Source organism: Procambarus clarkii, chromosome 69 (genome assembly GCF_040958095.1).
Source record: "Procambarus clarkii isolate CNS0578487 chromosome 69, FALCON_Pclarkii_2.0, whole genome shotgun sequence".
NCBI classification, from domain to species: domain Eukaryota; kingdom Metazoa; phylum Arthropoda; class Malacostraca; order Decapoda; family Cambaridae; genus Procambarus; species Procambarus clarkii.
This window is the reverse complement of record NC_091218.1, coordinates 7748197-7761773: the sequence shown is the minus strand read 5'-3', so window position 1 is coordinate 7761773 and position 13577 is coordinate 7748197.

The window sequence follows — 13577 nt, the reverse complement described above, 5'->3', positions numbered from 1 at the left end:
TTTCAAAATATCCTAAACATCCCAATTTCTAGGCCTGAGCCATATTTTGGAGCCAAATTCTGGCTCTCTGAACGTATTCGCAGTTTGAAATTACGACTTTTTTATACTCAACATATGCCAAGTACTGAAAGCGGCGTTTGGTCACATTTGTCTCAAACCCCCCTGCAGTTTTCAAAATATCCCAAACATCCCAATTTTGAGGCCTGAGCCATATTTTGAAACCAAATACTGGCTCTCTGGACGTATTCGCAGTTTTAAATTACGATTTTTTATACCCAATATATGCCAAGTACTAAAAGCGGCAGTGAGTCACATTTTGCACAAACTCCCCTGCAGTTTTCAAAATATCCTAAACATCCCAATTTCGAGGCCTGAGCCATATTTTGGAGCCAAATTCTGGCTCTCTGAACGTATTCGCAGTTTGAAATAACGATTTTTTATACTCAACATATGCCAAGTACTGAAAGCGGCGTTTGGTCACATTTGTATCAATCCCCCCTGCAGTTTTCCAAATATTCCAAACATGGTAATTTTGAGGCCCGAGCCATATTTTGGAGCCAAATTCTGGCTCTCTGCACGTATTCGCTGTATGAAATTACGAATTTATATACCCAACATATGCCAAATATTAAAAGCGGCAGTAAGTCACATTTTGCACAAACTCCCCTGCAGTTTTCAAAATATCTCAAATATCTCAATTTTGAGGACTGAGCAAAATTTTGGAGCCAAATATTGGCTCTCTGCACGTATTCGCAGTTTGAAATTATGAATTTTATACTCAACATATGCCAAGTACTGAAAGCGGCAGTGAGTCACATTTTGCACAAACTCCCCTGCAGTTTTCGTAATATCCCAAATATCCCAGTTTCGAGGCCTGAGCCATATTTTGGAGCCAAATTCTGGCTCTCTGCACGTATTCGCAGTTTGAAATTACGACATTTTATACCCAACATATGCCAAGTTCTGAAAACCGCGTTTGGTCACATTTGTCCCAAACCTCCCTGGAGTTTTCAAAACATCCTAAATATCCCAATTTCGAGGCCTGAGCCATATATTAGAGCCAAATTCTGGATCTCTGCACGTATTCTCAGTTTAATATTACGACTTTTTATACCCAACTTATGCCAAGTACTAAAAGCCGCAGTGAGTCACATTTTGAACAAACTCCCATGCAGTTTTCAAAATATCTCAAACATCCCAATTTCAAGGCCTGAGCCGTATTTTGGAGCCAAATTCTGGCTCTCTGCACATATTTGAAGTTTGATATTACGACTTTTTTTACCCAACATATGCCAATTACTGAAAGCGGCAGTGAGTCACATTTTGCACTAACTCCCCTGCAGTTTTCGAAATATCCCAAATATCCCAATTTCGAGGCCTGAGCCATATTTTGGAGCCAAATTTTGGCTCTCTGCACGTATTCGCAGTTTGAAATTACGACTTTTTATACCCAACATATGCCAAGTACTGAGAGCGGCGTTTGCTCACATTTGTCCCAAACCTCCCTGTAGTTTTCAAAATATCCCAAATATCCCAATTTCGAGGACTGAGCCATATTTTGGAGCCAAATTTTGGCTCTCTGCACGTATTCGCAGTTTGATATTACGACTTTTTACACCCAACATATGCCAAGTACTGAAAGCGGCAGTGTGTCACATTTTGCACAAACTTCCCTGCAGTTATCAAAATATCAAAAACATCCCAATTTCGAGGCCTGAGCCATATTTTTGAGCCAAATTCTGGCTCTCTGCACGAATTCGCAGTTTGAAATTACGAATTTTTTTACGGAACATATGCTAAGTACTGAAAGCGGCGTTTGCTCATATTTGTCCCAAACCCCCGACCCCCCCCCCCCCCCACTGCAGTTCTCAAAATATCCCAAACATGCCAATTTCGAGGCCTGAGCAATATTTTTGAGCCAAATTCTTGCTCTATGCACGTATTCGCAGTTTGAAATTACGACTTTTTATACCCAACATATGCCAAGTACTTAAAGCGGCGTTTCGTCATATTTGTACCAATCCCCCCCTGCAGTTTTCAAAATATCCCAAACATTCCAATTTCGCGGCCTGAGCCATATTTTGGAGCCAAATTCTTGCTCTCTGCACATATTCTCAGTTTGAAATTACGATTTTTTATACCCAACATATGCGAAGTACTGAAAGCTTCGTTTGGTCACATTTGTCCCAAACCTCCCTGCAGTTTTCGAAATAACCCAAATATCCCAATTTCGAGGCCTGAGCCATATTTTGGAGCCAAATTATGGCTCTCTGCACGTATTCGCAGTTTAAAATTACGACTTTTTATACCCAATATATCTCAAGTCCTGAAAGCGGAAGTGAGTCACATTTTGCACAAACTCCCCTGCAGTTTTCAAAATATCCCAAACATCCCAATTTCGAGGCCTGAGCCATATTTTGGAGCCAAATTCTTGTGCTCTGCACGTATTCGCAGTTTGAAATTACGACTATTTATACCCAACATATGCCAAGTACTAAAAGCTGCAGTGAGTCACATTTTGCACAAACTCCCTTGCAGTTTTCAAAATATCCCAAACATCCCAATTTCAAGGCCTGAGCCGTATTATGGAGCCAAATTCTGGCTCTCTGCACGTGTTCACAGTTTGAAATTACGATTTTTTTTACACAACATATTCGAAGTACTGAAAGTGGCGTTTGGACACATGTGTCCCAAACCCCCCCTGCAGTTTTCAAAATATCCCAAACATCCCAATTTCGAGGCCTGAGCAATATTTTGGAAATAATTCTTGCTCTCTGCACGAATTCGCAGTTTAGAATTACGAATTTTTATACGGAACATATGCTAAGTACTGAAAGCGGCGTTTGCTCATATTTGTCACCCCCCCCCCCCCCACTGCAGTTCTCAAAATATCACAAACATGCCAATTTCGAGGCCTGAGCTAAATTTCTGAGCCAAATTCCTGCTCTATGCACGTATTCGCAGTTTGAAATTACGACTTTTTATACCCAACATATGCCCAGTTCTGAAAGCGGCGTTTGGTCATATTTGTCCTAAACTCCCCTGCAGTTTTCAAAATATCCCAAACTTCCCAATTTCGAGTCCTGAGCCATATTTTGGAGCCAAATTCTAGCTCTCTGCACGTATTCGAAGTTTGAAATTGCGACTTTTTTATACCCAACATATGCCAAGTACTGAAAGCGGCGTTTGGTCATATTTGTCCCAAACCCGCCTGCAGTTTTCAAAATATCCCAAACTTCCCAATTTCGAGGCCTGAGCCATATTTTGCAGCCAAATTCTGGCTCTCTGAACGTATTCGCAGTTTGAAATTACGACTTTTTTATACCCAACATATGCCAAGTACTGAAAGTGGCATTTGGTCACATTTGTCTCATTCCCCCTTGCAGTTTTCAAAATATCCCAAATATCCCAAATATCCCAATTTCGAGGCCTGAGCCATATTTTGGAGCCAAATTCTGGCTCTCTGCACGTATTCGCAGTTTTAAATTACGACTTTTTATACCCAACATATGCTAAGTACTGAAAGCGGCATTTGGTCACATTTATCCCAAATCACCCTGCAGTTTTCAAAATATCCCAAACATCCCAATATGGAGGCCTGAGCCATATTTTAAAGCCAAATTCTTGCTCTCCGCACGTATTCGCAGTTTGATATTACGACTTTTTATACCCAACATATGCCAAGTACTGAAAATGGCAGTGAGTCACATTTTGCACAAACTACCCTGCAGTTTTCAAAATATCCCAAACATCCCAATTTCGAGGCTTGAGCCCTATTTTGGAGCCAAATTCTTGCTCTCTGCACGTATTTGCAGTTTGAAATTACGAATTTTTTAAACAACACATATGCGAAGTACTGAAAGCGGCGTTTGGTCACATTTGTCCCAAACCACCCTGCAGTTTTTAAAATATCCCAAACATCCCAATTTCGAGGCCTGAGCCATATTTTGCAGCCAAATTCAGGCTCTCTGCACGTATTCGCTGTTTGAAATTACGACTTTTTATACCCAATATATGCCAAGTACTGTAAGCAGCGTTTGGTCACATTTGTCCCAAACCCCCCTGCAGTTTTCAAAGTATCCTAAACATCCCAATTTCGAGGCCTGAGCCATATTTTTGAGCCAAATTCTGGCTCAATGCACGTATTCGCAGTTTGAAATTACGACTTTTTATACCCAACATATGCCAAGTCCTGAAAGCGGCTGTGAGTCACGCTTTGCAGAAACTACACTGCAGTTTTCGACATATCCCAAATATCCCAATTTCGAGGCCTGAGCCATATTTTGGAGCCAAATTCTGGCTATCTGCACGTATTCGCAGTTTAAAATTGCGACTTTTTTATACCCAATATATGCCAAGTACTGAAAGCGGCGCTCCGTCATATTTGTCCCAATCCCCCCTGCAGTTTTCAAAATATCAAAAACATCTCAATTTCGAGGCCTGAGCCATATTTTGGAGCCAAATTCTGGTTCTCTGCACGTATTCGCAGTTTGAAATTACGAATTTTTAAACCCAACATATGCCAAGTACTGAAAGCGGCAGTGACTCACATTTTGCACAAACTCCCCTGCAGTTATCAAAATATCCTAAATATCCCAATTTCGCAGCCTGAACCATATTTTGGAGCCAAATACGTCCAGAGAGCTAGAATTTGGCTCCAAAATATGGCTCAGGCCTCGAAATTGGGATATTTGGGATATTTTGAAAACTGCAGGGGAGTTTGAGCAAAATGTGACTCACTGCCGCTTTTAGTACTTCTCATATGTTGGGTATAAAAATTCGTATTTTCAAACTGTGAATACGTGCAGAGAGCCAGAATTTGGCTCAGGCCTTGAAATTGGGATGTTTGGGATATTTTGAAAACTGCAGAGGAGTTTGTGCAAAATGTGACTCACTGCCACTTTTAGTACTTGGCATATGTTGGGTATAAAAAGTCGTATTTTCAAACTGCGAATACGTTCAAAAAGCCAAAATTTGGCTCCAAAATATGGCTCAGTCCTCGAAATTGGGATGTTTGGGATATTTTGAAAACTGCAGGGGAGTTTGTGCAAAATGTGACTCACTGCCGTTTTCAGTACTTGGCATATGTTGGGTATAAAAAGTCATAATTTCAAACTGCGAATACGTGCAGAGAGCAAGAATTTGGCTCCAAAATATTGCTCAGGCCTCGAAATTGGGATGTTTGGGATATTTTGAAAACTTCAGGGGAGTTTGTGCAAAAAGTCACTAACTGCCGCTTTCAGGACTTTGCATATGTTGGGTATAAAAATTCGCAATTTCAAACTGCGAATACGTGCATAGAGCCAGAATTTGGCTCCAAAATATGGCTCAGACCTCGAAATTGGGATTTTTCGAATATTTTGAAAACTGCAGGGGAGTTTGTGCAAAATGTGACTCACTGCCGCTTTTAGTACTTGGCATATGTTGGGTATAAAAAGTCGTAATTTCAAACTGCGAATACGTGCAGAGAGCAAGAATTTGGCTCCAAAATATTGCTCAGGCCTCGAAATTGGGATGTTTGGGATATTTTGAAAACTGCAGGGGAGTTTGTGCAAAATGTGACTCACTGCCGCTTTCAGTACTTGGCATCTCTTTGGTATAAAAAGTCGTTATATCAAACTGCGAATACGTGCAAAGAGCCAGAATTTGGCTCCAAAATATGGCTCAGGCCTCGATATTGGGATGTTTGGGATATTTTGAAAACTGCAGGGAGGGTTTGAGACAAATGTGACCAAACGCCTCTTTCAGTAGTTGGCATTTGTTGGGTATAAAAAGTCGTAATATCAAACTGCGAATACCTGCAAAGAGCCAGAATTTGGTTCCAAAACAAGGCTCAGGCCTCGAAAATGGGATGTTTGGTATATTTTGAAAACTGCATGGAGGTTTGGGACATATGTGACCAAACGCCGCTTTCAGTACTTAGCATATGTTGTGTATAAAATGTCGTAATTTCAAACTGCGAATACGTGCTGAGAGCCAGAATTTGTCTCAGTCCTCGAAATTTGGATGTTTGGGATATTGGGAAAACTGCAGGGGGGTTTGGGACAAATATGACCAAACGCGGCTCTCAGTACTTGGCATACGTTCCGTATAAAAAGTCGTAATTTCAAACTACAAATGCGTGCATAGAGCCAGAATTTGGCTCCAAAATATGGCTCAGGGTTCGAAATTGGGCTGTTTGGGATATTTTGAAAACTGCAGGGGGGATTGGGACAAATGTGACCAAACGCCGCTTTCAGTACTTGGCATTGTTGGGTGTAAAAAGTCGAAATTTCAAACTGTGAATACGTACAGAGAGCCTGAATTTGGCTCTAAAATATGGCTCAGGCCTCGAAATTCGGATGTTTGGGATATTTTGTAAACTGCAGGGGAGTTCGTGCAAAATGTGACTCATTGACGCTTTCAGTACTTGGCATATGTTGGGTATAAAAAGTCGTAATATCAAACTGCGAATACGTGCAGAGAGCCAGAATTTGGCTCCAAAATATGGCTCAGGCCTCGATATTGGAATGTTTAGGATATTTTGAAAACTGCAGGGGAGTTTGTGCAAAATGTGACTCACTGACGCTTTCAGTACCTGGCATATGTTGGGTATAAAAAGTCGTAATATCAAACTGCGAATACGTACAGAGGCCTGCATTTGGCTCCAAAATATGGCTCAGCCACGAAATTGGGATGTTTGGGATATTTTGAAAACTGCAGGGAGGTTTGAGACAAATGTGACCAAACGCCGCTTTCAGTACTTCACATATGTTGGGTATAAAAAAGTCGTAATTTCAAACTGCGAATACGTGCAGAGAGCCAGAATTTGGCTCCAAAATATTGCTAAGGCCTCGAAATTGGGATGTTTGGGATATTTTGAAAACTGCAGGGGAGTTTGTGCAAAATGTGACTCACTGCCGCTTTCAGTACTTGGCCTATGTTGGGTATAAAAAGTCGTAATATCAAACTGCGAAAACGTGCAGAGAGCCAGAATTTGGCTCCAAAATATGGCTCAGGCTTCGAAATTGGGATGTTTGGGATATTTTGAAAACTGCAGGGTGGTTTGGGACAAATGTGAACAAACGCCGCTTTCAGTACTTCGCAATTGTTGGGTATAAAAAGTAGTAATTTCAAACTGCGAATACGAGCAGAGAGCCAGAATTTGGCTCCAAAATATAGCTAAGGCCTCGAAATTGGGATAATTGGGATATTTTGAAAATTGCAGGGGGGATTCTGACAAGTGTGACCAAACGCCGCTTTCAGTACCTGGCATATGTTGGGTATAAAAAAGTCGTAATTTCAAACTGCGAATACGTCCAGAGAGCCAGAATTTGGCTCCAAAATATGGCTCAGGCCTCGATATTGGGATATTTGGGATATTTTAAAAACTGTAGTGGAGTTTGTGCAAAATGTGTCTCACTGTCGCTTTCAGTACTTGGCATATGTTGGTTATAAAAATTCGTAATTTCAAACTGCGAATACGTGCAGAGAGCCAGAATTTGGCTCCAAAAAATGGCTCAGGCCTCGAAATAGGAATATTTGGGATATTTCGTAAACTGCAGGGGAGTTTGTGCAAAATGTCACTCACTGCCGCTTTCTGGACTTTGCATATGTTAGGTATAAAAATTCGCAATTTATAACTGCGAATGCGTGCATAGAGCCAGAATTTAGCTCCAAAATATGGCTCAGGCCTCGAAATTTGGATTTTTGGGATATTTTGAAAACTGCAGGGGAGTTTGAGGAAAATGTGACTCACTGCCGCTTTTAGTACTTGGCATATGTAGGGTATAAAAAGTCGTAATATCAAACTGCGAATACGTGCAGAGAGCCAGAATTTGGCTCCAAAATATGACTCAGGCCTCGAAATGGGGATGTTTGGGATATTTTGAAAACTGAAGGGAGGTTTGGGACCAATGTGACCAAATGCCGCTTTCAGTACTTGGCATATGTTTGGTATAAAAAGACGTAATTTCAAACTGCGAATACGTGCAGAGAGCCAGAATTTGGCTCCAAAAAATTGCTCAGGCTTCGAAATTGGGATATTTGGGATATTTCGAAAACTGCAGGGGAGTTTGTGCAAAAAGTCACTAACTTCCGCTTTCAGACCTTTGCATATGTTGGGTATAACAATTCGCAATTTCAAACTGCGAATACGTGCATAGAGCCAGAATTTGGCTCCAAAATATGGCTCAGGCCTCGAAATTGGGATGTTTGGAATATTTTGAAAACTGCAGGGGAGTTTGTGCAAAATGTGACTCACTGCCGCTTTCAGTACTTAGCATATGTTGTGTATAAAATGTCGTAATTTCAAACTGCGAATACGTGCAGAGAGCCAGAATTTGTCTCAGTCCTCGAAATTTGGATGTTTGGGATATTGGGAAAACTGCAGGGGGGGGTTTGGGACAAATATGACCAAACGCTGCTGTCAGTACTTGGCATACGTTCCGTATAAAAAGTCGTAATTTCAAACTACAAATGCATGCATAGAGCCAGAATTTGGCTCCAAAATATGGCTCAGGCCTCGAAATAGGCCTGTTTGGGATATTTTGAAAACTGCAGGGGGGATTGAGACAAATGTGACCAAACGCCGCTTTCAGTACTTGGCATTGTTCGGTATAAAAAGTAGAAATTTGAAACTGTGAATACGTACAGAGAGCCAGAATTTGGCTCCAAAATATGGCTCTGGCCTCGAAATTCGGATGTTTGGGATATCTTGAAAACTGCAGGGGAGTTTGTGCAAAATGTGACTCACTGCCGCTTTCAGTACTTGGCATTTGTTGGGTATAAAAAGTCGTAATTTCAAACTGCGAATACGTGCAGAGAGCCAGAATTTGTCTCAGTCCTCGAAATTTGGATGTTTGGGATATTGGGAAAACTGCAGGGGAGTTTGGGACAAATATGACCAAACGCTGCTCTCAGTACTTGGCATACGTTCCGTATAAAAAGTCGTAATTTCAAACTACAAATGCGTGCATAGAGCCAGAATTTGGCTCCAAAATATGGCTCAGGCCTCGAAATAGGGCTGTTTGGGATATTTTGAAAACTGCAGGGGGGATTGGGACAAATGTGACCAAACGCCGCTTTCAGTACTTGGCATTGTTGGGTATAAAAAGTCGAAATTTCAAACTGTGAATACGTACAAAGAGCCTAAATTTGGCTCCAAAATATGGCTCTGGCCTCGAAATTCGGATGTTTGGGATATTTTGAAAACTGCAGGGGAGTTCGTGCAAAATGTGACTCACTGACGCTTTCAGTACTTGGCATATGTTGGGTATAAAAAGTCGTAATATCAAACTGCGAATACGTGCAGAGAGCCAGAATTTGGTTACAAAATATGGCTCAGGCCTCGATATTGGGATGTTTGGGATATCTTGAAAACTGCAGGGGAGTTTGTGCAAAATGTGACTCACTGACGCTTTCAGTACTTGGCATATGTTGGGTATAAAAAGTCGTAATATCAAACTGCGAATACGTACAGAGGCCTGCATTTGGCTCCAAAATATGGCTCAGCCACGAAATTGGGATGTTTGGGATATTTTGAAAACTGCAGGGAGGTTTGAGACAAATGTGACCAAACGCCGCTTTCAGTATTACCCATATGTTGGGTATAAAAAAGTCGTAATTTCAAACTGCGAATACGTGCAGAGAGCCAGAATTTGGCTCCAAAATATGGCTCAGGCCCTGATATTAGGATGTTTGGGATATTTTGAAAACTGCAGGGAGGGTTTGAGACAAATGTGACCAAACGCCTCTTTCAGTAGTTGGCATTTGTTGGGTATAAAAAGTCGTAATATCAAACTGCGAATACCTGCAGAGAGCCAGAATTTGGTTCCAAAACAAGGCTCAGGCCTCGAAATTGGGATGTTTGGTATATTTTGAAAACTGCATGGAGGTTTGGAACATATGTGACCAAACGCCGCTTTCAGTACTTGGCATATGTTGGGTATAAAAAGTCGTAATATCAAACTGCGAATACGTGCAGAGAGCCAGAATTTGGCTCCAAAATATGGCTCAGGCCTCGATATTGGAATGTTTAGGATATTTTGAAAACTGCAGGGGAGTTTGTGCAAAATGTGACTCACTGACGCTTTCAGTACCTGGCATATGTTGGGTATAAAAAGTCGTAATATCAAACTGCGAATACGTCCAGAGAGCCAGAATTTGGCTCCAAAATATGGCTCAGGCCTCGATATTGGGATATTTGGGATATTTTAAAAACTGAAGTGGAGTTTGTGCAAAATGTGTCTCACTGTCGCTTTCAGTACTTGGCATATGTTGGGTATAAAAAATCGTAATTTCAAACTGCGAATACGTGCAGAGAGCCAGAATTTGTCTCCAAAAAATGGCTCAGGCCTCGAAATAGGAATATTTGGGATATTTCGTAAACTGCAGGGGAGTTTGTGCAAAATGTCACTCACTGCCGCTTTCAGGACTTTGCATATGTTAGGTATAAAAATTCGCAATTTATAACTGCGAATACGTGCATAGAGCCAGAATTTAGCTCCAAAATATGGCTCAGGCCTCGAAATTTGGATTTTTGTGATATTTTGAAAACTGCAGGTTAGTTTGAGGAAAATGTGACTCACTGCCGCTTTTAGTACTTGGCATATGTAGGGTATAAAAAGTCGTAATATCAAACTGCGAATACGTGCAGAGAGCCAGAATTTGGCTCCAAATTTTAACTCAGGCCTTGAAATGGGGATGTTTGGGATATTTTAAAAACTGAAGGGAGGTTTGGGACCTATGTGACCAAATGCCGCTTTCAGTACTTGGCATATGTTTGGTATAAAAAGACGTAATTTCAAACTGCGAATACGTGCAGAGAGCCAGAATTTGGCTCCAAAAAATTGCTCAGGCTTCCAAATTGGGATATTTGGGATATTTCGAAAACTGCAGGGGAGTTTGTGCAAAAAGTCACTAACTTCCGCTTTCAGGACTTTGCATATGTTGGGTATAACAATTCGCAATTTCAAACTGCGAATACGTGCATAGAGCCAGAATTTGGCTCCAAAATATGGCTCAGGCCTCGAAATTGGGATGTTTGGGATATTTTGAAAACTGCAGGGGAGTTTGTGCAAAATGTGACTCACTGCCGCTTTCAGTACTTGGCATATGTTGTGTATAAAATGTCGTAATTTCAAACTGCGAATACGTGCAGAGAGCCAGAATTTGTCTCAGTCCTCGAAATTTGGATGTTTGGGATATTGGGAAAACTGCAGGGGGGGTTTGGGACAAATATGACCAAACGCTGCTGTCAGTACTTAGCATACGTTCCGTATAAAAAGTCGTAATTTCAAACTACAAATGCATGCATAGAGCCAGAATTTGGCTCCAAAATATGGCTCAGGCCTCGAAATAGGCCTGTTTGGGATATTTTGAAAACTGCAGGGGGGATTGAGACAAATGTGACCAAACGCCGCTTTCAGTACTTGGCATTGTTCGGTATAAAAAGTAGAAATTTGAAACTGTGAACACGTACAGAGAGCCAGAATTTGGCTCCAAAATATGGCTCTGGCCTCGAAATTCGGATGTTTGGGATATTTTGAAAACTGCAGGGGAGTTTGTGCAAAATGTGACTCACTGCCGCTTTCAGTACTTGGCATTTGTTGGGTATAAAAAGTCGTAATTTCAAACTGCGAATACGTGCAGAGAGCCAGAATTTGTCTCAGTCCTCGAAATTTGGATGTTTGGGATATTGGGAAAACTGCAGGGGGGTTTGGGACAAATATGACCAAACGCTGCTCTCAGTACTTGGCATACGTTCCGTATAAAAAGTCGTAATTTCAAACTACAAATGCGTGCATAGAGCCAGAATTTGGCTCCAAAATATGGCTCAGGCCTCGAAATAGGGCTGTTTGGGATATTTTGAAAACTGCAGGGGGGATTGGGACAAATGTGACCAAACGCCGCTTTCAGTACTTGGCATTGTTGGGTATAAAAAGTCGAAATTTCAAACTGTGAATACGTACAGAGAGCCTGAATTTGGCTCCAAAATATGGCTCTGGCCTCGAAATTCGGATGTTTGGGATATTTTGAAAACTGCAGGGGAGTTCGTGCAAAATGTGACTCACTGACGCTTTCAGTACTTGGCATATGTTGGGTATAAAAATTCGTAATATCAAACTGCGAATACGTGCAGAGAGCCAGAATTTGGTTACAAAATATTGCTCAGGCCTCGATATTGGGATGTTTGGGATATCTTGAAAACTGCAGGGGAGTTTGTGCAAAATGTGACTCACTGACGCTTTCAGTACTTGGCATATGTTGGGTATAAAAAGTCGTAATATCAAACTGCGAATACGTACAGAGGCCTGCATTTGGCTCCAAAATATGGCTCAGCCACGAAATTGGGATGTTTGGGATATTTTGAAAACTGCAGGGAGGTTTGAGACAAATGTGACCAAACGCCGCTTTCAGTATTACGCATATGTTGGGTATAAAAAAGTCGTAATTTCAAACTGCGAATACGTGCAGAGAGCCAGAATTTGGCTCCAAAATATGGCTCAGGCCCCGATATTAGGATGTTTGGGATATTTTGAAAACTGCAGGGAGGGTTTGAGACAAATGTGACCAAACGCCTCTTTCAGTAGTTGGCATTTGTTGGGTATAAAAAGTCGTAATATCAAACTGCGAATACCTGCAGAGAGCCAGAATTTGGTTCCAAAACAAGGCTCAGGCCTCGAAATTGGGATGTTTGGTATATTTTGAAAACTGCATGGAGGTTTGGAACATATGTGACCAAACGCCGCTTTCAGTACTTGGCATATGTTGTGTATAAAATGTCGTAATTTCAAACTGCGAATACGTGCAGAGAGCCAGAATTTGTCTGTCCTCGAAATTTGGATGTTTGGGATATTGGGAAAACTGCAGGGGGGTTTGGGACAAATATGACCAAACGCTGCTCTCAGTACTTGGCATACGTTCCGTATAAAAAGTCGTAATTTCAAACTACAAATGTGTGCATAGAGCCAGAATTTGGCTCCAAAATATGGCTCAGGCCTCGAAATAGGGCTGTTTGGGATATTTTGAAAACTGCAGGGGGGATTGGGACAAATGTGACCAAACGCCACTTTCAGTACTTGCCATTGTTGGGTATAAAAAGTCGAAATTTCAAACTGTGAATACGTACGGAGAGCCTGAATTTGGCTCCAAAATATGGCTCTGGCCTCGAAATTCGGATGTTTGGGATATTTTGAAAACTGCAGGGGAGTTCGTGCAAAATGTGACTCACTGCCGCTTTCAGTACTTGGCATTTGTTGGGTATAAAAAGTCGTAATTTCAAACTGCGAATACGTGCAGAGAGCCAGAATTTGTCTCAGTCCTCGAAATTTGGATGTTTGGGATATTGGGAAAACTGCAGGGGGGTTTGGGACAAATATGACCAAACGCTGCTCTCAGTACTTGGCATACGTTCCGTATAAAAAGTCGTAATTTCAAACTACAAATGCGTGCATAGAGCCAGAATTTGGCTCCAAAATATGTCTCAGGCCTCGAAATAGGGCTGTTTGGGATATTTTGAAAACTGCAGGGGGGATTGGGACAAATGTGACCAAACGCCGCTTTCAGTACTTGGCATTGTTGGGTGTAAAAAGTCG